The sequence below is a fragment of the Vipera ursinii genome (genome assembly GCF_947247035.1).
Source record: "Vipera ursinii genome assembly, chromosome: 3".
In the NCBI taxonomy this organism is placed as follows: domain Eukaryota; kingdom Metazoa; phylum Chordata; class Lepidosauria; order Squamata; family Viperidae; genus Vipera; species Vipera ursinii.
The window spans coordinates 18980438-19004151 of NC_139516.1; positions in this window are offsets into that span (position 1 = coordinate 18980438).

Sequence of the window (23714 nt, forward strand, 5' to 3'; positions counted from 1 at the left end):
AAAGGTTGCACAGCTCTGTTAGAAATATTCTACTGGACAAGCTAAAATCATCTTTACTCAAATATGATGTAGGACTTTATTCCTCTAAAGTTATGAATTCAAAAAAATATTGGAAAATCCTGTTTTTAGGATTAAATAATATCCATGAGGTTTGAAATTAGAAAGCTGAGAAATTAATTTTTTTCCAGTAAAATTCATTCATTTAGTATGATAAATCAAAGCTAAACTTAATAAAGTTACACAAGACAATTAAAGAAATTTTCATATTTAAGAGCAACCAATATTTCATTTTCAGAGGCAAAACTTTACAATGGACCCTCAGGAGCTCAGAACTTTGAAATTTGAATCAAAATGAGGACCCAGATTGTTGGGGGCAATTAAGCTGACTTTGTAATAATGCCGCTTGGGGTGTGTGTGAAAGCCCTAATAAGCAGGCATATACATAGAATGAAGGCTACTGCTAAGCTTGTAAGCCGCCCTGAGTCTTCGGAGAAGGGCGGGATATAAATGGAATTAAAATAAATAAAAAATAAATAAATAAATGCAAATTGACACTAAATATGTTTTGTGAATTTAGTGTCAATTCAATTTATTGTCTGACACATAGAATACATACATTTCAGAATTCTTATTTTGAATAGGTTTCTAGGTTTATAGTGTCCAGCATTAATATTAAGTGATATGGTTAATCCAATACTTAGAGGATCATAACAATAAGGTATTTTTTATGAATAGGATCCATGGCATCACTTGCCAGTTAGCCAAAGTTATTGATCTGAGACTGTTTGCTGGCTTCAGTATCTCCAGTGCAGTGTCTATGGATGTCTACTTTGATGCTTGACAAGATTCACCATTTTAGATGGTGTACTGTGAAGTAAACTGCTGGCTTCAAACACCCCTTTCATTTCTAAGAATGCCTCTAAGCCTCACATAATTTGCAAATTACCAAAACTAAATCCTAAAACAGCCAGAATCTGGTCTAAGCACTCTGTCCAAGACCAATACACCTATGTACAGTACGAAAATATCCACTGTTTCGCTTGTCACTTTTCCCAGTCCTTGCTATTTGAGCAAGAGCTGTCAGGACTAGAAGGGGTAGCAGGAAAAGACAGTAGAGGTGGCTTTTTTCCACCAGTTTACCCCAGTTTTTTTCCTAAACGTACAAAGAACATAGGTGTCAAATGGTGTCAAAAAGGGGGGCAGGGATCAGAATGGAGGGAACATTTGGCAGCTGGAATGGCCAATTGTATCATCAAGAACCTCATTGAAGAGGTGCCATGGATCTTGTTCACCATAAGAACTGTATCAAGAGAAAAGGGAAAATGCTACTTTAAAAAATGGAACTGCCACAGACAACTTTAAGCTGCCTTGCTGTGAACTGGAGATCAGGAGAAGCAACAACATGAAAAACAAGTCTGAAATGTAGCTGAGGAGGCATCTTCATGCTAGAATTATAAGAACAAATCCTTTCACAAATCCTTTGACAATGCAGCCTCTTGTTTTCACAGTCCACTTAAACAGATCAGCTGAAGACACAGTGATTACATTTGCAATTGGTTAGAGTTAACCTTGGTCGGCTTTTGCATGAGCTACATATACTCTATGTCAGGTTTCTGACGTATGGGCTTTTCAAGTGACTCTGAGGCACTGTTTACCTTTAAAGTCCTTTATTTAGCCTAATACACCGGCAAATGCTTGCTCGAAGGAAGCTGGAATCTGAAATCTCCACCCCTTGCACAATATATTAAAACACAATTCTCCACCTTTCTAATTTTGTCATTAATTATATTCTCCAATTAATTTAAAGAATCAGTTTCCCTTCCGTTAGAAGACCCGCCAAGGCCTTATCTTCTTTAGTTAGAGAGATCGCCTTGAAAGTGCATTCCTACTGATCCCTCCTCCCAGCCTTAAACTAATCTTTTAAAGCAATACACAAGTTTAACATATGAAACGGCTACTTCTTCATCTCTTGTCAAGCAATAACATTCAATGTTAGTGTTCTGTACCAGCCTGCTACCGGCCCTGCAGCAAAAGCAGGGACGACCCCTTTACAAACGGCAAGAGGCTGGAATAAAGCCTGCCAAATTTATTCACATAAAACAAGAGCAAGACAAGACACCAACCATAAAACACGAGCTAAGAAGCAGGAACAATCCAAGCGGTTGCCTTCAGCAAACCAGCCCTCCCACACATTCCCCTTAAATACAGTTCAGGGCATGGCCTCTCTGTGCCTCCTTCCGAGGTGCCCCATTGCCTTCCTCTGTTTACTCCTGACTGACTGCCTCCTGCGTCGGGCGTCCTTGAACAGGGTCAGCTGTGGGTCATCTTCATTCACGCTGTCAGGCTCACACAGCTGGGTCTGCGTTCATGACCAGATGAGAGGGGCCTTGCTGGGGGCTCTCATCAAGCTGTCCAATCCCCTCAGCAAGCTCTTCAACACCCCCCTCCTCCTCCTCTGAGTCATCCGACCCAACTCCTGAACCCACAGGCTGACCCTGAATCACAACAGTTAGCAGCATTGACACTGTATATGTATGTATATACATGAGAGTGAATCCAACCCTTTTGGTTAGTTGATGGTTCAGTACATTGTATAAGACATCCAGGTAATGTAGGTGGTGTGAGTACAATCAGTGGGTTGCTGCAGTCTGCTCCTTTGTGTAGAAATGTATCTCCTTATCCAGGAAAAAGATCGAGGGAACCCTGGAATAGTAAACCTTGGAAAATCGTAAATTAGAGCAAGGCGTTTCATAGGAAACTTTTCACAATAGGAATACTTCTAAATAGAACGCTAAAATTTGATTCAGTTCCTTTCATATTATCCCTTAGAATATCAGTTTGATATACAGTTTAATTTATTTGTCATGCCTTTTGAAACTTCCTTACATTTTTCCCATCTTCATTTTAGGCAAGATAATTTCATTTCATTGTCACAAGAAGGCAGCGTTTTTTTCCTTCTCTTCCCTCTCTTCCCCCCTTCCCCCCCCAAAGAACAAATTGTGAGAGATTGATAAACTATTGCTTCTTTTAAGATTAAATGTCAAGTGTTATATACTGGGTTTGTTGCTTGCTTGACGAGACGAGGCGAGTAAATTCAACAAGAACCATTCTTTGTTTGCTTACAGGAACTGAACTGAGAAACAGGGATGCGAATGCAGCTATTTATACCCTGGCCTCTAGGTGGCGGCCAATAGGTTTAAAGCAACCTATTGCTGCCTTAGAAGCAGCCAATGGCGGCACTGGAGACGGTTTGTCTGAGGAGCCGGGAGCCATTAGCCAGCTTCCCTGCTTAAACAACCTTCCAGCAATTAACCCCACATGATACTCTTTAGTAAGACAAAACCCCAATACATTATATCAAGTATGTAAAATGCTATACACATTCAACTTTTTTCTCTCCCCCCCTCCCCCAGGTTACAGTTCAAGAGCAGAGCAAAAAAGGTGTATGTTTTTAGAGACAGAGCATTTATAGATGTTTGTATTTACAGAATACAGAATAACACGAGTTGGGAAAGACTTGGAGAACTCAACCTTTTCTTAAAGACCTCCAGTGATGAAGCACCCACAACTTCTTATGGCAAGTCGTTCCACGGATTAATTGTTCTCACTGACAGGAAATTTCTCCTTAATTCTAGGGTGGATCTCTCTCTAGCTTCCATCCATTACTTCTTGCCTTCTACTCAGGTGCTTTGGAAAACAGGTTGACACTCCCCCCACCCTGTGACAGTCTTTCACATATTGGAAGACTGCTATTATGTCACCTTTTAAAACTTCTTTATACTCCTTATCTCAAGCTTAATTTGACCTGCTTCATATCCTCATTCACACATTCATGAAGTTACCACCTACGCAGGATAGTCACTACCACTTCCAAACACATGAGAAGCTAAAACTTGGCGAAGAACACATGAGTGCCACCCTTTAATTCCCTTTCATCTCTCTGCCTGGCTTGGAGTTATCCCTGTGAATTCTGCCCTCTGTTGCAAACAGGTAAGTTATTAGCACTGTGCAGTCTGCATGATACCCAGCTTGGGCTAATCCTGTCACATAATTCACTTAATGCTGAGCAGAAAGAAGGGTTAGGTAAGACAGGCAGAGTTGTCCCAGTGCCTCTTCTGCAGGGCCTGGGTAAGGTGAAATTGTAACATTTATTGTGGAATCCTATATATTTTATGGTATTTGGGATATGGCTGGATTCTGGATTTACAGCAACATTGAATGCTTAGAATGGTGTCTCAGCCTTGGCAGCTTTCAGATCTGTGGACTCCAACTCCCAGAATTCCCCAGACAGTAGACAGCAGAGGACTACTTGTAGTTACAGCGTAGTAAGCATTTCCCAGCAGTGGAGTTAGGCGATTGAGTTTGCAAATCTGCCTGCACATGCGAACGAAGCATATGGAACAGACCCTCTTAGACATCTGTTCCTGTTCTTTTCTGTTGCCAGATTTCATATTGTTTTTTTCAGCTCAGCCAAATCCCACTCCCTGTGTAATGAAACTTGGTAACACTTGTAGCAATATTAATATCAGTGCAATTAGTAAGTCTATTTATACCTCCCAGGACAGCTCTAATGGAGTAGAAAACTTGATATTCAGGCCTGGTTTAGACTCCTCTCTGTAGAGCAGGGGTGTCAAACTCAATTTCATTGAGGGCCGCATCAGCATTGCGGTTGCCCTCGGGGGGCCGGGTGGGTGTGGCCAGGGTGGGCGTGGCCTACTGGGTGGGCGCAGCTGGAGTGCATATGGCCTACTGGGTGGGCATGGCCAGCTCTACATCATTGGCATCAAGGTTGCCTATGGGGGCCTGGGCAGGAGTGGGACAGATCTGAGGGTCTCTGGCAGGAGGAGGGTCTCTGGGCCAGGGCCAAGGCAGTTGGGGCCGTTCCCTCACTGTTTCCAGGATGGCTTCGGGGGCCACATGAAACCACTTCGCGGGCCGGATCTGGCCCCCGGGCCTTGTGTTTGACATGTCTGCTGTAGAGGATCACTTGGATGCGTGTTTTCACCCCAGGATTTGCATTAAAGGCCGTGCAGAGATGAGTTGCTATCGGGAAACAAGAGAGGGTGGGACACAGGAGAGTAAGAGAGAAGAATGCAAAGAAGCCTTGTTGATATCAGTGCCAGAGTTATGCCTGGATGGGCTTGCACCACCTGTGAACAGGGCAGACTAGCCAGTGGAGGTCCTATTCAAGCAGCAGAAGGAAGCCATAGCTGGAAGAGATTTTGGCTTACCTGGTGTGGGAAGATTTGGCGACAGTGACACAGGCCTCATTACCGCTTATTAATTCTGCGACACCCCCTCTCCATGGGGCTGCTAACTTGGAAGCTACAGCTAGTCCAAAATTCAGCAGCCTGTTTCATTGAGAACCTGTAATATCAATATTGGCTGGTGGTGTCCTATCGAACCTTGTATGGCTTGGTCCCTGGATGCCTACAGAAGTGCTTGCCCCGGCTTGAATCAGCTCGGCCTATTATAAATTCAGGGGTGTCAAACTGCCAGCCCATAGGCCGGTTTCATCATACCGAAGCCGCGCCCACCCCATTGCCAGCAATGGAAAAAGAGTCGCAATATGTCGCAACACATAACATGACGTGGCGAGTTTGTCACCCGTGTATTAGATCATCTAGGGCAGTGTTTCTCAACTTTGACAGCTCTAAGCTGTATGGATGTCAGCTTGCAGAATTTCCCCAGTCATCATAACATGCCTGGGGAATTATGGGAGTTGAAGTCCACACAGCTTAAAGCTGCCAAGGACACTGGTCTAGGGAGAAGCTGCCATATACCTCCGAGATGAAAGGTGAGTACCTCAGTGCTTTCTGGGAGTAGTTAATCAATGGTTCTGGGAGATGAGGGAAACTGAGGCCCTGCTTTTTAATGCCAGTGTCCTTGAATAGTTTCTGGAGAGAGGTCAGTTGGGCACTGTGTGTTGAATTTTAGATGACAACAGCTGTTTCAGAGAGCGCTTTAGTTAAGTTCATGATTCACACCATCTTCTATTCTTTCATATATCTTTTTCCCCCCTGCTTTTTATTTCCTGTGACTGTTGGGAATGATTCACTGGGTTGCGATTTTATATTGTAGATTTAATATCTTTTCTGCTGAATGTTTTATGCTGAATGCTTTATTTGAACGTTTGAATTGCTTTTCAGTGGCAGCACTGACATTGTAAAGCAGCTCCTTCTATTGAGATCAGGCCATCTTTATTTATATTTTGGAAGCTTTTAAAGACAGCGCTGTTTCAACAAGCCTTCCCTTGAGTTTATTGCGCCATCTTTAACTATTATTTTTGTTGTTTGTATCTTTAGATTTAGCGGGTGTCTGTGTTTGTTGTTTTTATGGAATTTTATACCAAGGGTATTTTATCAGTTTGATATTCTATGATATTCTGTCAAGAGACTTTTGACTGCTGTGGGATGGAAAAGTGATTAAATCAATAAAATATTTTTTATATCATGGAAGTTGCCACAAGTCTTTGGTTTGCAATAAAAATCAAAGGCCTGGTGTGAACGGCAACAGCCTCAGGTAGACCCCAGCGGTCTGTCAACAGAAAGAAAGCATTGCTTGAAGGTACGTGATACAAGGCAGATCTGGAGATTGCTAGGCCATGGGGCTATTGCACCATTCCCCAAGGCTTGCATGCATTGAGGAATGGCACAAGATCCCCTATCATCTTAAATATGACAGTTTTGGTCACATTATAAAAAACATGTAGAGATTCTGGATCCAGTTGCCACCATGCTTTTTTCTCTCTTCTGAATATCCACAATTTTTCCAGTGTTCAAATTCTATTTATCTATTTTTCCCATATTTGATATCTTGTCATAAATTCATTCATTACCTTGTCTTTCTTTCTGTGTATTCTTCTACAAAATTTATTGCCTTTATAGCCCAACTTTTTTGAGCAGCTCAAAGTTACATTCACAGTACTTCCCTTTTCCTCTTGTTTCAGCACAAATTACCCTGAGGTAGGTTGAGCTGAGGGACAGCAACGGACTCAAAATGACCTGAGAATAGACTAGAACTGGGATCTCCCAAATCCTAACCTAACATCTTAATTACTATGCCCTATTAATGATCCTTGTGTTTCAGTCTGGTATAGTTCAGTGCCTTTGAAAAGCTAGTTCTTGACTTATGATCAGCTGCTTAGTCACCATTTTGAAGTTACAATGGAAGCCCCCCCCCTCAAAGCTTCTTACAACCTGGCTTTGAAGTTCCAAAGACGAGTTCCCCCACCCATGTTCACCTGACTGCATTTTGACTGCTCAACAACCAGCCTACATTTACCGCTGTTTGCAGCACTCTGAGGACATGATTTATGATGGGTTTGCCAAAAATACAGTGTTTACTTCTGATTCTACCAAACAAGAAGTGAACAATGGGTTTGCTTAACAACCACAGTGTTCACTTAACAAACATTTAAAAAGGTTGTAAAATTGGGCCTGGTCAAATGGTGGCTTGGTTTATAACCATCACAACTCAGTTGTAACTTGAGGGCTACCTCCAGTTCCATAAGTAAGACTACCTCCATTACCGATATCCCAACCCCAGAAAATAAAAATAAAACTGGTCATGTCCTATATTTCTGCCAGATTCATAGATAAAAAGGAAGAGAAGATTTGCCAGGAGAAGGAGAACAATGATTTTGAAAATGCTAAAGTAAATGTAATCTGGGGGGGGGGGGGAAGCAAAAAGCCTAATTTTTGAGCCATAACATTTTATACAGCAATAATGCAATAATCATTTTCATGGAATTTTTTTTAAGTGTATAACTGCTAGAGTGATTCTCACAAAGTATTTTTTTATCCAGTGATTTACCCACAATGCACTATTTGCCATTTTCTCAATAACGACCTTGAAAACAAATAATCTGCTGTCTGCACAGAAAGGTCCTCTCCATTTCTGCCACAAGGTGGCAGACTTGCTTAACTAGTTTCTGCTCTAGAAATGGCCTTTGCAGATCAAGCAAAAGGATCTGCTGTACTTAAAATAATTGCTACCAATTGGGTATCTGAGAATACAGCTACAAGACTATCTTAGTGAATGCTGAACTTTGGTACAGATCTATTCAGCATACATTCACAACCCACTGCAATGAGCCATAGTTTGTTTTACCCATGCTTACCCGAATGAGTTGTGAAGGCCCTTCCCATTAGTCAAAGCCAGTCTTCCTAAGATAGCATCCTTCTGTTGTGTTGGCACTGACAGAATCTTCCAAGAGTCTTTAGTCCATGTTCGATAAAAATTCTGCCTTGGAATTCTTAAACCAGAAATCAGGTTGAGGAGGCAGGTCAAATATGGCTTTAAACTCACCCATCTTCTTAACCCACCAAGAAACCACATAATCATTTTCTGCAATAGATGAAACTGTCTATTGCATCCAAAGACAGTAATGTTGGCTGAGAGCCAAGAAACAATGGCTTCCCAAATATAGCTAAATTGCTATTCACTGGTTGAGACTACTGAGAGCAGTAGTTTAGTAATATGTGAATTGCCACAAAGTTCTCACTATTTCCCTTTATTTATAATTAGGAGAAAACAATTTTGAAAAGAGAGTAATGATGCTATCTAGTGGGGTAATGAAATGTCTGCAAGCAAACAACCAAACTCAGAGAGTGTCAAATCTCCACGTTTCCCTTACCCTTTAGAAGTTAATTTAGGCAAATTCCATTCTCTCTCTTTGTCAAGAAAATTGGTCTAGGCTACCTTTTTTTCTGGGCAAGAACCTTATTGTTATATATTATTACCCAGCTTTATTTCTTAGTGATATAATTAACCCTGGCAGCTTTGAAGCAATGGAAAGAATCCAGAAATCAATGGGAACCCGCAGCAAGCAGTTTTCTTATGGTTTGAGAGAGAAAGAGGATTGATAAAAAAGAAGGATATAGAAGATGGTTATATATAGCAAAGTTCCAACAAAGACACCTCTGTGTTTTTGTAATAAATTGAAATTGCAATTTATGTCCTGCAATTTAATCTGGACAATTAGCTTTAAGACTAAATGGCTATCCAAGGCAATGAAATATTGCATATGGTAATATATATGTGTGTGTGTAATATAATAATGACAACAATAAGGTCACATAGACTGTCTACGCACAATGGAATGACAAAGTAGTGGCAATGATGTGTTGGAATATCTGCAAGAAATGCCACTTGATGGCAGGCAACAACTGGTGGGATCAAATTACACAAAGTAATGGAAAATAAAGAAGCAAAAATGCTCTGGGACTTTAGAATTCAAACAAATACTTGCCAAATAACATCCTAGGCTTAATAATTGTCAATAAGAAGGATAACTGTCAATAAGAAAAACAAAAAGGTTTTGAATGTGTGGATGTTGCAACAACTGTAGGCAGCAGAAGAGAAGAGAAAGAACTGGAGAAAAATTGCAAAATACAAAGACCTGCAAATTGAAGTAGAACAGCTGTGGCAAAATAAAGCAAAACAATACCAATAATGAAAGCATGCCCTGTTTTTGTGTGATTTTTGGAGGTTCAGAAGCTGTTAGAACAGGGGTCAGCAACCTGAAACAGTGAAAGAGCCACTCGGAACCGGTTCCCTCACAAAAGGAAAAACTGGGAGCCGCAAAAAATGTGTGCACATGCGCATACATGCGCGCATACATGCGCGTTGACTTTTTGCAACGCTAATAAACCAGGCAGATGGTTAGCTTATAGATTGAGGAAAAAACAAAGGGCTTCTAATATAGATAAGATTGAGTATAAAGGAAGGGTTGTGTTTCAACAGAACCTTATTAAGGATGCTTTTGTGGATTTCTATTCGAAATTATATGCTAAAGAGGAAATTAATGAAAAAGATATTGATATATATTTGGAGAATGCTAGCATCCCGGTTCTTACGCAAGTACAAAAAGAGGGGATTAATCAACTGATTACAGAAGAAGAAATTTTCACAGCAATTAAGGAATTGAAGGTGGATAAAGCACCAAGATGCTACTCAAGTTAAAAATTATAGACTGATATCGCTTTTAAATACAGATTACAAGATATTTGCTAAGGTTTTGGCTAATAGACTGATGAGGGTTCTGCAACAGGTGATTCATGGGGATCAAACGGGGTTTATTAGTGGTAGGCAAATGAAAAATAATGTGAGGCATATAGTTGATGTGTTAGAGTTTTTGGAAAGGAACAACAAGATCGCTGCGGTGCTAATTTTTTTAGATGCTGAAAAAGCTTTTGATCAATTGAATTGGAAATTTTTGTTGAAAGTTTTAGACAAAATGGATTTTGGGGAAAAATTTTTACAACCGATTAGGGCATTATATCAAAAACAAACTGCCCGAATTATAGTTAATAATAGCTTGACAGAAGCATGTAATATTGAGAAGGGCACAAGGCAAGGTTGTCCGTTATCGCCCTTGTTATTTGTGTTAACATTAGAGATATTATTGGTTAAAATTCGGAATTCGGAAAAAATTAAGGGGATACAAATTGGAGATCAGGACTACAGATTGAGAGCATTCGCAGACGATCTGGTTGTTACAGTGACCCAGCCAGAGAACTCTGTTGTGGACCTGATGGAGATAATAACACAATATGGGAAGGTTTCTGGATTTAAAGTTAATACACAGAAAACCAAAATTTTGGCCAGAAATATGACAGTTTCGCAAAAGGCTCTCTTAGAAGGATTAACTGGATTTGAGATTGTTAAAAGGGTTAAATATTTGGGGGTGATTTTGTCGCCCTCTAATACAAAGCTATATAAAAATAATTATGAAAAACTATGGGGGAAAATTCAAAAAGAATTGGAGAGTTGGGAAAAATTGCAATTGTCTTTGTTGGGACGGATTGCAGCAGTAAAAATGAATGTCCTGCCTAAATTTTTATTTTTATTTCAAATGATACCGATTCTTAAGAAAGATTCTAATTTGGAGGAATGGCAGCGAGGTATCAATAAATTTGTGTGGGCAGGGAAAAAGCCACGAGTTAAATTTAAGATTATGCAGGATACTCGTGAGAGAGGTGGCCTTAAATTGCCTAATTTTAAATTATATTATGAAGCTGCTGCATTAGTAGGAATAAGTGATTGGATTAATTTGACGCAAGGGAGGTTATTAAATCTTGAGGGCCATGATTTGTTGTTTGGCTGGCATGCATATTTGTTGTATGATAAGAAGGTAGACAACGTGTTTAGGGTGCATATTTTAAGACAGGCATTGCTGAGAGTTTGGAAGAAGTATAGACATAAGTTAAGTTGCAAGATACCATTGTGGGCAATTCCAAAACACGCAATAGAAAATATACATGCTGGCTTCAAACATGATGTGACTACGTACAAGGAGATCCTCAGCTTGGAAAGAAATGTTTGGTGTTTGAAATCATATAGCCTCTTGCGAGAAGAGAAGGTTGTTCAAAATTGGTTTCAATATACTCAGTTACGGGCCAGGTGGAAAGAAGACCAGAAAAATGGATTTACAATGACTGATGAAAATTTGATAAAGCAAATTAGAAATCAGGGACCAGCACATATCAAACGGATATATCTTGCATTGATAGAGATTGACTCAGAAACAGAGCTTGTTAAGGATTGTATGATAAAATGGGCCCAAAACATCCAGGAAGTTATCACAATGGACACGTGGGAAAAGATTTGGGTGAGGAACGTAAAATTTACTCAAGCTCAAAATCTAAGAGAGAACTTTTACAAAATGTTTTATAGATGGCATTTAGATCCTAAAAAGCTTGCAAGTATGTATCCGAATTATCAGCCTAAATGTTGGAGGTGCGGTGATGAAGATGCAACATATTTTCACATATGGTGGACATGTAAGAAGGTTAAGGCTTTTTGGATAAAAGTCTGGTGGAATATGCAGAAGATTTTTAAACAGAGGATAAAGTTTTGTCCGCAACTTTTTTTGTTGGGAATAATTGCAGACGCTACAGTTGTGGACACCAAGTTGATGTTGAACTTAATTACGGCAGCAAGACTTTTGATAGGCCAATATTGGAAGAAAGAGGAACTGCCGACCATAGAAGAGTGGACTTTAAAGGTTTCCGACCTGGCAGAGATGGCGAAGATTTCGGCCTATTTGAAAGATCATTCGCAAGAACGCTATATTATGGAATGGAGAAAATGGATTGAGTTTATCCAGAACAAGTATAGGGTTAAGAAGTTTTATGTAGCATTTGAATAAGTCTTCTTTCGTTTTTTTTTCTTTTCTTATTTTAGTTTCGTTTTATACATATTCAATATTACTAAGGCTTGTCTTATCCTATATAAGCTAGAGAGTGATGGATTTTAGAGTTTATAGTTGTTAGTATATGATTGTTTATGATTGCTTTTTATATATATACCTTGTATTTAGCTCTGGGAAGTCGGGGGGGGGGAGGGGGGGAGGGGGGGAGGTAGGGGGGGAGGAGGGAGGGGGAAGGGGGGATTTTTAAAGGAAAATTGTATCTTAAAACTTTTCAATAAAAAAAAAAAGAACAGGGTTTGACTGAAGAGTGGAGCCAAGGCGAGATGTGCACCTACCCTGCATATTTGAACTGATTGGTTGAACTTTTTTAGTCCCACTTTTTTGTTTTTTGGACTGCACATGGCAGAGGACTGGGAGCCGCATGCGGCTCCGGAGCCGCGGGTTGCAGACCTGTGTGTTAGAAGGTTGTTGAGTGTTGTTGAACAATAATGTATCATTAAAACATTGTGGCTTGTCATCTGACAGAACAATTAATCAGGAGAACAACCTGCCTCCAGAAGTTGTGAATGCTTCAACACTGGAAGTTTTTAAGAAGAGATTAGACAACGATTTGTCTGAAATGGTATAGGGTTTCCTGCCTGAGAAGGGGGTTGGACTAGACCTCCAAGGTCCCTTTCATCATCATCATCATCATCATCATCATCATCAGGTATGTCACCCAAAATTTTGTGGTGTGTCACTTTTCACATGTGTCATAGATTTGCCATCACTGCTGTAAAGCCCTATTTTTTTATTAGTTCTTTAAGCTACCTTCAGGTTTCTGTGGTTTGGATTTTTGTTGTGTGTTTTTTTTTGCAGTGTAATAAATTGCTAGTCACCGAAGCAGTAGGAGTCACTGAAGCAGTAGGCGTGAGATTAAATGGACTCCAGAAGATAGTAGAGGACAGGAAGGCCTGGAGGAACGTTCTCCATAGGGTCGCGATGGGTCGGACACAACTTTGCAGCTAAGAACAACAACAATAAATTGCTGTTTTTCATCTACTGTATTAGCTTTGGGTCCCCCCCCCCCGTTTTCCTTAACAACAATATGGATTCAACTGAATTAGATAAATCCTTTATTTAATATCCTGATTTAAATCATTGTCCAAGTGAGCAGATGTAGCCAATACCATTATATCAAGACTTACAGAAAATCAATGGTTCCAAAACTCAAGGGCAGATTATATTAAACTCAAATGGCTCATTTGGTGTTTCCAAATGCCTTTAGCAAACAGACATTTGGATCTGGGAAAGAAGAAAATTCTTAACCTATTGGCATTTCCCCCCCCCAATCACTCTGTCCCAATTCTGTTTACTCTTACAGGGATCAAGATTAATATTTTTAAGATCAGTCTAAGTCTGGAACAGTGGCTGAAACAAACAACATACCTTGGCAGGAAGAGTTTCAGACAAAAAGGATGTGTTTTTGTTTCCAATGCAACTGATTTCAAACTGCAAATGTAGTTCAAGAAAGGGAAACAAATACACATGGCTTAAATACATGATATTGCATGTCATGTACATATGATATTGCATGTCACAAGTGTTCCTATTCATGGTGAAAAGACAGTATGCATTCAACAGTCTCTTTTCATAATATTCAGTGAAACTTTATGGCTTATGATTATAAGCCATAAAGTATATGGCTTAATTAATATATTTCATTCATTTATGTTATGCTTGTTCAGGATCCAGATTCTTATTTCTGAGGCCTCTGGCTACATTTACTGACAGTTAGAACAAAATAGACTCTAACAATAAGTTTTTGAAACTTAAGATGCCTTTAAATCAAGTTTAGTTGTTGCTGATGGCATCCGTGCCAGTTTCTATCATTCTACCAACGGTATTACTGTATATATCAATAAATCTTGGAAGATGACAACGTGAATAGCACAGAAACATTCCACCAGAGTTGGACACAGAAAAAGCTTAGCATTAGTGTAAGGACCTGCCTCAACTAGATCTCCCAAGAAAGCAGAACTCTTGAAACAGGCATTGTCTCAAAAGGAACTTTTTATTGAGAGTTAGTGATGGCAAGAGAGCAAAGTGAGGTCTGAGATTTGGTGCGAAAGGATTATATCAAAAAGGCAATTCACAACTCCTCCCCCCCAGTGTCCAACTGTCCAGTTGAATTCCATCCAACCCACAGGTGCCACCGTGCTATGAGAAGCTGGAGTTTCAGCGCGCTTCTCAAGGTATGTCTAGTTTAATGAAGAGAAGGACGAGCGGGGACATTATAGCAGTGTTCCAATATCTCAGGGGCTGCCACAAAGAAGAGGGAGTCAAGCTATTATTATTATTAAAAAACTTTTATTCATAAAACATGAAACTCAAGTCAACTGAACACTCAAATTGACTGGCACTAATGGTTGACACGGGTTGCTGCCAGCATCCTAGGTATCAACCAGGTATTTCCTTAAAATGTAAGATGTTCTGAGTAGTGCAGTTTTTTGTAGCTTTGCTGGAGTTATGGCAGGAAACTGCAATTTCTTCATATATTTTGCAAAGTTTTTGGACATAGTTTCCAGTGCCCCGATGACAATGGGTATCACTGTTACACGTTTCATCCATAATCGCGCAGTTTCGATGGCCAGGTCGTTGTCGTCATCATCATCATCATCATCACCACCATCACCATCATCATCATCATTATTATTATTATCTCTCTTGGTTTTGTTTCCCAACGGTCCCAGGCTCTGTTATCTGGAGATAAGGCAGATGTTTTTTCAGGTCACATTCCTTTCATCCAGAGGGAGGCCTCTCACACAGAGCAGAGCAAAGCAGTTCCCCAAGCAACCATCCCCACCCCAACAGATGGCAGGCCTGGAAAATGAATACACAAGCAAAGCAGGGAAGGATAAGGAAATGGATGAGGTAGATGTGTAAATACAATGCAATAGCAAGCAAATATAATTCAGGGGTCCTGACAATTAGCTTCAGTAGTTATTCTCCGAAGCACCTGAAAGCAGGACAAGAAGCAATGGATGGAAACCAATCAAGGAGAGAAGCAACCTAGAACTAAGGAGAAACTTCCTGACAGCGTGAACAATTGATTAGTGGGGTGACTTACCTCCAGATGTTGTGGGTGCTCCAACACTGGAAGTTTTTAAGAAGAGACTGGACAGCCATTTGTCTGAAAGGGTTCAGGGTTTCCTGATTGAGCAGGGGGTTGGACTAGATGACCTCCAAGGTCCCTTCCAACTCTGTTATTCTGCTACCATTGAGGAAATTCTACAAAGAAGCATCCTGCACAAACTACAGGGCATTGTGTTAGAGTGCAGGGTATGTTTTTGGTCCTGTTCCATGCTTGCCTAATGAATACCCTCCCAAATCAGCTACCTCCTGGAAGGAAGAGAAAGAGAGGCAATGGACTCAGCACAAAAGATTGACACAAGCTCTGCAAATCTTGAGAATTATGTGCAAAAAAGTAGAAATTGTCTCAGGTGATCAAAATTGTTGGAGGGCATTGTTGCCCAAGTTGCTGAATAGCTCAGGCAGACCTAAATTTAAGTAAAAGATATTTCTTTATGGTAGAGAGCTGCTGGGATAATGAAATTAAGAAGAGCATGCCTCTCTTTCCTGTGATGGTCTATTTCAAAACCTCAGTGTTTCTTTCAAAGTGATCCATTTATGGTATGATTCATTTGCTCTGGGCACATCCAGATGGAGTGCCTACAATTGTTCAGTAATTAAGTACCACAATCATAGAAAGATATTAAAGTGTTGATTGTCCCTATCCTGAACAGGAGGACTGGATAAGACTGAGGTGGGTGGGTATGGCTGAGGAATTCTGGGAGTTGAAGTCCACAAGTCTTAAAGTTGCCAAGGTTGAGGACCTCTGGTTTAGACAGTGTTCGAAGTTACAATGGCACTGGAAAAAGTGACTTATGATTGATTCTCACACTTATGACCACCATAGCATCCCAATGGTCACGTGATCAAAATCCGGGCATCTAGTAATCAGCATGTATTAACAACAGTTGCAGGGTCCCAGGGTCATGTGATCACCACTTATGACTTTTCCAGCCAGCTTCTGACAAGCAAAGGCAATGGAGGATTCGCTTAACGACGATGTGATTCATTTAGCAATTGCAGCGATTTGCTTAACAACTGTGGCAAAAAAAGGTTATAAAATTAGGTGCAACTCACTTAACAACCACCTTGCTTACCAATGGAAATTCATGTCCCAGTTCTGGTTGTAAGTCAAGGACAAGTAGTCAAAGTTCTACTTTCACATTCATGGAGCAAAAGAGGGAAGGGAAAAACAAAGAGAAGTAAAGATTCTTTTACTTATGACTCCTTCCACCAAAGACTTTCTCTCCCCCCGCCCCTGCCCCCCCCAAAATCAGATATTGAGGCTTACTAAATTTCGGTGCACCTCATAGATTTACAGAATGGAAAGCAAGTGGTGTACGAATACAGTACCACCAATTTTCCTTCTTTTTCCAGAATTAAATATAGCTCTTTTTGTTTTAGGAACCAATCATTATCCCCATAGGAGGAAGGTAAAATTGGAGGATTGCAATCACAGTTGGGCTTACCTCATCATAAGATGCAGCAGAGTTTTCTTGGTTCAGAAAATACCTGATGAAAATACCAGCTATTGTGGCTGGTGCATATTTCGATATGTGTATGGTAGACATACTTTGCACATTTGTGCCATGAACAAATATGGAAGGGAACATCCTGGGGTGATTTTTACAGCATCCTTTTGCCCAGTGAAAAGGGTTGTTCCATCTGGAAGGGTAAGCAGCACAATATTGTAATGCTTACATTGCTGCTGCAGAAACAGTCAAAACAACAACTTTGGGGATTTGGAGTAAATTGGCTTTTTTAAAGAGAGCACTGCTCTTAAAAGTATTGCTGTTACTAGCCTATACACAACTACACCCAAATGTATCCATTGGAGCTTTGCAATGGAAATGTGTCTTATGGGAAATGTACTGGTTCTATCTATAGCAATAGCAATAGCATTTAGACTTATATACTGCTTCATAGTGCGCTACAGCCCTCTCTAAGAGCTGTTTACAGAGTCAGCATATTGCCCGCAACAAGTTGGGTCCTCATTTTACCAACCTCAGAAGGATGGAAGGCTGAGTCAACGCTGAGGCAGTGCGAATCGAACTGCTGAACGTCAGCAGTCAGCAGAAGTAAACTGCAGTACTGCATTCTAACCACTGTGCCACCATGGCTCTATAGTTTTACTTATTTACGGACTGAAATTTCATTCTGTCTTTCAGGTATTTATTTGGCCTCCAATAGCTTACATCACACACAATGCACACGCAGACACAAATGGGGACAGTGGAGACCCTGAGGAAAAGGAAGAGGATAGAGTTCAATTCTTCAGAGTAGCATTTATAAGATAGCATGTGCATCCAGCTTGTGCCTAGCTGACTTTCTCTGCTTGTGTTTTTCCATGACCAGCAATTGGTCAAGGAATTGGCAATTGGTCAGAAAAATAGTCTTTTGGCCAGAAAAATTGTCAAGGAGAGCTGAATGTTTGATTTCACAGACCAGAGCAATGTAAACTCATAGAAGCTGCTGTGTCTTTGCTGATAAATTGGAGTGCAGGTTGAGCTTCCCTTGCCAAAATAAGATGTAGCCTCTTTTTGTCTTAGTCTTCTGGTTGATGAATGAAGCCAGAGGAGCCTGTGTTTCAAACTCTGCAGGTCTAGGATAAGCTGTCAAGAGCCTGGAATTGCAGGGAAAGAAGGAAGGAAGGAAGGAAGGAAGGAAGGAAGGAAGGAAGGAAGGAAGGAAGGAAGGAAGGAAGGAAGGATATGTGTGTGTGTGTGTAATTTTTTTTTACACAAATATGAGCTGTCACTACTGTGACCACTGCCTGTGGATGGCCTTGAGTTAGGCTGAAACAGGTAATAAGATTTGTCCCATGTTTGGACAAATATATGTTAATTACCTTGCTAGGCCCCAAACATGGGACAAATCTTATTACCTGTTTCAGCCTAACCCAAGGCCATCCACAGGCAGTGGTCACAGTAGTGACAGCTCATATTTGTGTAAAAAAATTTTACACACACACACGCACACACACAAACATATATAGGACAGAGCCTTGGTGGAGCAGTGGGCTAATGCCTCCTTAAGTAACACCAGCTGCCTGCAATTAGTGCAGGTTCGCATCCCACCAGGCTCAAGGTTGACTCAGCTTCCCATCCTTCCGAGGTAGGTAAAATGAGGACCCAGATTGTTGGGGGCAATTAAGCTGACTTTGTAATAATGCCGCTTGGGTGTGTGTGTGTGAAAGCCCTAATAAGCAGGCATATACATAGAATGAAGGCTACTGCTAAGCTTGTAAGCCGCCCTGAGTCTTCAGAGAAGGGCGGGATATAAATGGAATTAAAAAAAATAAAAATAATCCCATTTATATCCCGCCCTTCTCCGAAGACTCAGGGCGGCTTACAATCTAAAGCACAAATTAATGTGCTTAGCAATAGCCTTCATTCTATGTATATGCCTGCTTATTAGGGCTTTCGCCCCCCCCCCAAGCGGCATTATTACAAAGTCAGCTTAATTGCCCCCAACAATCTGGGTCCTCATTTTATCTACCTTGGAAGGATGGAAGGCTGAGTCAACCTTGAGCCTGGTGGGATGCGAACCTGCACTAATTGCAGGCAGCTGGTGTTACTTAAGGAGGCATTAGCCCACTGCTCCACCAAGGCTATTATGAAGTTGTCCTTTGTAATGAAAATACCTGATGGACTACACCCCAGAGTCCTTAAGAAACTGGCAGATGTCATCTCAGAACCACTGTACCATATCTTTCAAAAATCCTGGAGCACCAGGAAACTCCCAGAGGATTGGAAAAGGTATGATGTGCTTCCCATCTTCAAGAAAGTGGGGAAAACAGACCCAGGAAACTACAGACCAATCAGTCTAACATCAATACCTGGGAAGATACTGGAAAAGATAATAAAAAAACAGAACTGCGAACATCTAGAAACAAAGTTATAACTAGAAGCCAGCACGGGTTTGTTAAAAACAGATCATGCCAAACCAATCTTATTCCATTCTTTGATCAGGTGACTAAATTGGTTTAGTAGAGAAATGCTGTGGACATGGTATACTTAGACTTTGGCAAGGCATCCCTCCCTCCCTCCCTCCCTCCCTCCCTCCCTCCCTCCCTCCCTTCCTTCCTTCCTTCCTTCCTTCCTTCCTTCCTTCCTTCCTTGCTGAAATCAATTCTTCACCCACATTTTTATAGATAAAACATTTTATGACCTTTTTTCCAATATACATATGTTGTTATCTCTGGTAACCCTTTGTGGACTTCTGCTGGCATTGAGACTGAAATGACAACATTTTATGGATTCGTTTATAAATAAGAGATGGAATATGGGGGGAAAAGTAAGGAGAAAGGGAAAGAGGAAAAACAAACAAAAAATAAAGGAAGACCGGAAGGAAGAAGACGGAAAGGAGAATGAAGAGGGAAGGAAGGAAGGAAGGAAGGAAGGAAGGAAGGAAGGAAGGAAGGAAGGAAGGAAGGAAGGAAGGAAGGAAGGTTATAATGAGATGGAGGAAGGGTCTGAGGGAAGTCCTGCCTTAGCATTTAGCCACGAACAGCCCTGCTGCCCTTTTGCCATCCCCTTGTCCCCTCCTCCTGACCTCTCCTGGTCTTCTCCCATCCTATCACTGAGGATGCTTTGGTTACAAAGCTGGGTCTCCTTGCGGGGAGAGGGTATGGGCCTCCCTCACACATTTTACCCTCTCGCACACACCATGAGCAACTTGGCCAAGGAGAATGAGCCAATCAGCAGCAGCCTTGAGGAGGAGGTAAGCGCAGCCAGGCGCCCCCTTGGGAAAGGCTGAACTGGGTGCTTGCCCTGCACTTCATCACTGGGGGTCTTCTGCGTGGCCTAAGAGGGACAGCAGGATTCCTCTGGTGGACAATGGTATGATGCTTGCCCTGGTCTTGCTTTCCTTGGCTGGAGACAATGGATCCCCCCAGCCCCACCTGGGCCCCCACAGGTGCCCCCAACATGACCGATGTTGAGCTGGCCACACCCACCCTGGCCACGCACACTCCTGCTATGCCCACCCCAGCCATGCCCACCCCAGCCCCCCAAGATCAACCACAACCTTAATACGGCCCTCAATGAAATCAAGTTTGACACCCCTGCAATAGAAGGACAGACAGATAGATTGACAGGCAGACAATTAGGAGTCCATATATAATAATGAGAAACAAAGCATTTGAAAAGTTCACAGTCGCTATCGCTTTCCAGGTTCTCCTTTGCACAAAGATAATCCAGTAGGAACAATTCTTTTAATGTAGCCAGAAATGTAACTGGATTTTGAATAAATTTATTCTTTGTAAGGTTTTCCCAGACTCTTGTTGTTGTTAATTTTTCAGCCAGACCAATTTTGACCTACCACTGGTCGAATGAAAGATGTATTTTAGTTTTCTAGCATTTTGCAATAACAAATCTGGCAGCTACCAAGAGGAACTGCAGCAAATTCATATGTCACAACAATTTATATGGAAATAGGGACAATCAGCCAAGAGCAGGCTTCTGTATGAAACATTGTTGAGTAGATTGTCCTTTATAGTCCTGAGGAAATCTATATAGTTTATGAAAAATGACTGCATTCTGGCCATTTTAAATCAATAACTAACCCAACCCATCTGGGGCAAATACTTTTGCAAATATAGTCAGCAACTTCAGCAGAAACAGAGGTTTCTGATTTAATGCAAAGTCAAAAAGCCAACAAAAGTTAGATTTAGTTAATCTTCGATGGTATGTGTGGGCTTAGCTTGGAAGTTGAAAAGATAACCCAGAAGAAGACAGTGGGAAACCAACTGCATGACTGGCTTCAAGAAGTCACCAGGAATCAAAACAAGTTTAAGCTGGGGGTACTAAGCCCCACTTCCTATGTCTATACCAATCAAAACATTGCCAATGTCACTTTACTTGGTGCCCAAGGAGAATGATCAATTAATCTTGATACAGATTTAAATGATTGTTAGCTCTACCAGTGTTAAATTAGTGTTTTATCATCCAACATCAGCTTCCCGCTAAGAGGTAAGATCTGAGAGGTTCTTTTTGGACATTTCATCCTCCCTTTGACTCTTGATCAGTCATATCTGATTGCTGGGAGGCAGAAGCAAAGAAATTTAGGAATTGCAAGAGGGATCTTGAAGTTCCTAATGGACAATCACTTAAATATGAGCCAGCAGTGTGCTGCAGCTGCCAAAAAAGCCAACACAGTGCTAGACTGCATTAACAGAGGGATAGAATCAAGATCATGTGAAGTGCTGGTGCCACTTTATAATGGCTTGGTAAGGCCACACTTGGAATACTGCATCCGGTTTTGGTCACCATGATGTAAAAAAAGTGTTGAGATTTTAGAAAGAGTGCAGAGAAAAGCAAAAAAGATGATTAGGGGACTGAAAGCTAAAATATAAAAAGAACAGTTGCAGGAATTGGGTATGTCTAGTTTAATTAAAAGAAGGACTAGGTGTGGATAGCAGTGTTCCAATATCCCAGGGGCTGCCATAAAGAAGAGGGAGTCAAGCTATTCTCCAAAGCACCTGAAGGCTGGATAAGAAATAATGGATAGAAACTAATGAAGGAGAAAAGCAGCCTAAAACTAAGGAGAAACTTCCTGACAGAACAATTAATCAGTGGAACAACTGAATAGAATAGAATAGAATAGAATAGAATAGAATAGAATAGAATAGAATAGAATAGAATAGAATAGAATAGAATAGAATAGAATAGAATAGAATAGAATAGAATAGAATAGAATAGAATAGAGCTGTAAGGGACCTTGGAGGCCTTCTAGTCCAGCCCCCCATTCAAGTAGGAGAACCTATGCCATCTCAGACAAGTGACTGTCCCGTCTCTTCTTAAAAACCTCCAGTGATGGAGCGCCCACCCAGTAGTTGTGGGTGCTCCAACATTGGAAGTTTTTAAGAAGAGATTTGTCTGAAATGGTAAAGGATTTCCTGCCTGAGCAGGGGGTTGGACTAGAAGACTTCCAAGGTCCCTTCCAACTCTGCTATTCTGTTATTTTATTAGAGTTTAATTATGTGTTCTGTCAATCAACTTTTAAAACAGTATTTATTCATTTTTAATGTTATGACCTAAAAAAACCCAAATGCAATTCAAAGGTTGCCAATCTAGGCAGGGTAAAAAAAAAGTTTGGATACAGTTTGAACAACTTCAAGCAGTTCCTCTATAACTGCAGACATCTAGGATTGTGATTCAATCTCTATCATATATTCTCAACCTATTTTTAGTCACCACTGATTTAACAATCTTCTTTTTTCCCTGGACTTAAATGCATATAAAAAGTCTACGGAAATTGTTTTCCAGTTGGACATTTCTATATAAGGAAACCATAGAATATTTTCTTCTCCTGCTTGCCTGGCTAATCACAATGGTCATCAGTGTATTTTCTTGTTGAATTGCTGTGAGCTGGAATAATGTGGAAATGAGTGTTCTGGGTATCCTGCTTAGCTTCAGAAATGCATTTCCATGCCAGTGTGGACACTGCATGAACTTTGAAAATGGAAAATGTACAATCATCAGTGCAAATTCAGCTCCCCCCTGAGCTTCGGATGGCCCAAAATCTCCAATCCTTTCGCCGCGGCCTCAAAATACTCCTATTCCACCAGGCTGACCTGGACTGACAGGCATTTTAATTAATTATATTTACAATTTTTAATTTATTTTTAGCTTTTAATTTTAATTTATTGCACAGATGATTTTAATTTTATTTTTATCTTAATTTCTGTACTTATTATATGTTTTGTTGTTAGCCGCCCTGAGTCCTTCAGGAGATAGGGCGGGATATAAATCCCATTAATAAATAAATAAATAAATAAATTCAATCTTGCAATTGTTGAGAGAGAGAGAGAGAGAGAGAACAGGACTTCAATAACTAAACCATGAGGCATTTTTCTTAAAACTGTAATGGTAGTAGAATGTGTAGCTGGGAAAAAGGAGACAAACTGAAACAATAAGAAGAGGTAAAAACATACAGAATTTCATCCTCTAAATGTGTAAATGCCGGTTGATTGTACATATGTAGGAAATGATCAGGCTAAGCCTGAGGAAGGGGTCAAAAGCATCATCAGTCATGAGTCCCTGTGCACACACAAGAGATCTAAGTCCAGCACACTTTGAACGCCTTCTTAATTCCTGCTCATTTCCCTTGACAGTTAGTAGCTCAAATGTTTGTAGAGAGCTAAGCTTGCAATAAGTCTTTATACTCCTCTGATTTCGCCAGAGCTTGACAACATAGTTTGTATGTGAATTTCAAGATTGTGTTATGGTGAGAAACAAATTTTGAATGAAAGAAGCTCCTACTGTGTGATGAAAACAAATCCACAAGCAGAATCCAATAAAATGGGAAAATAATAAGTAAATTGAAGGGCATTGATATTATGTCAATTTATTTGTTTTAGGACATCCTGGGCCAAAAAGCAGGAGGGTGGAGCAAGTTCTTACTTTAGGGAGCACCCTTGCCATATCCAGAATGCATAGTTCTG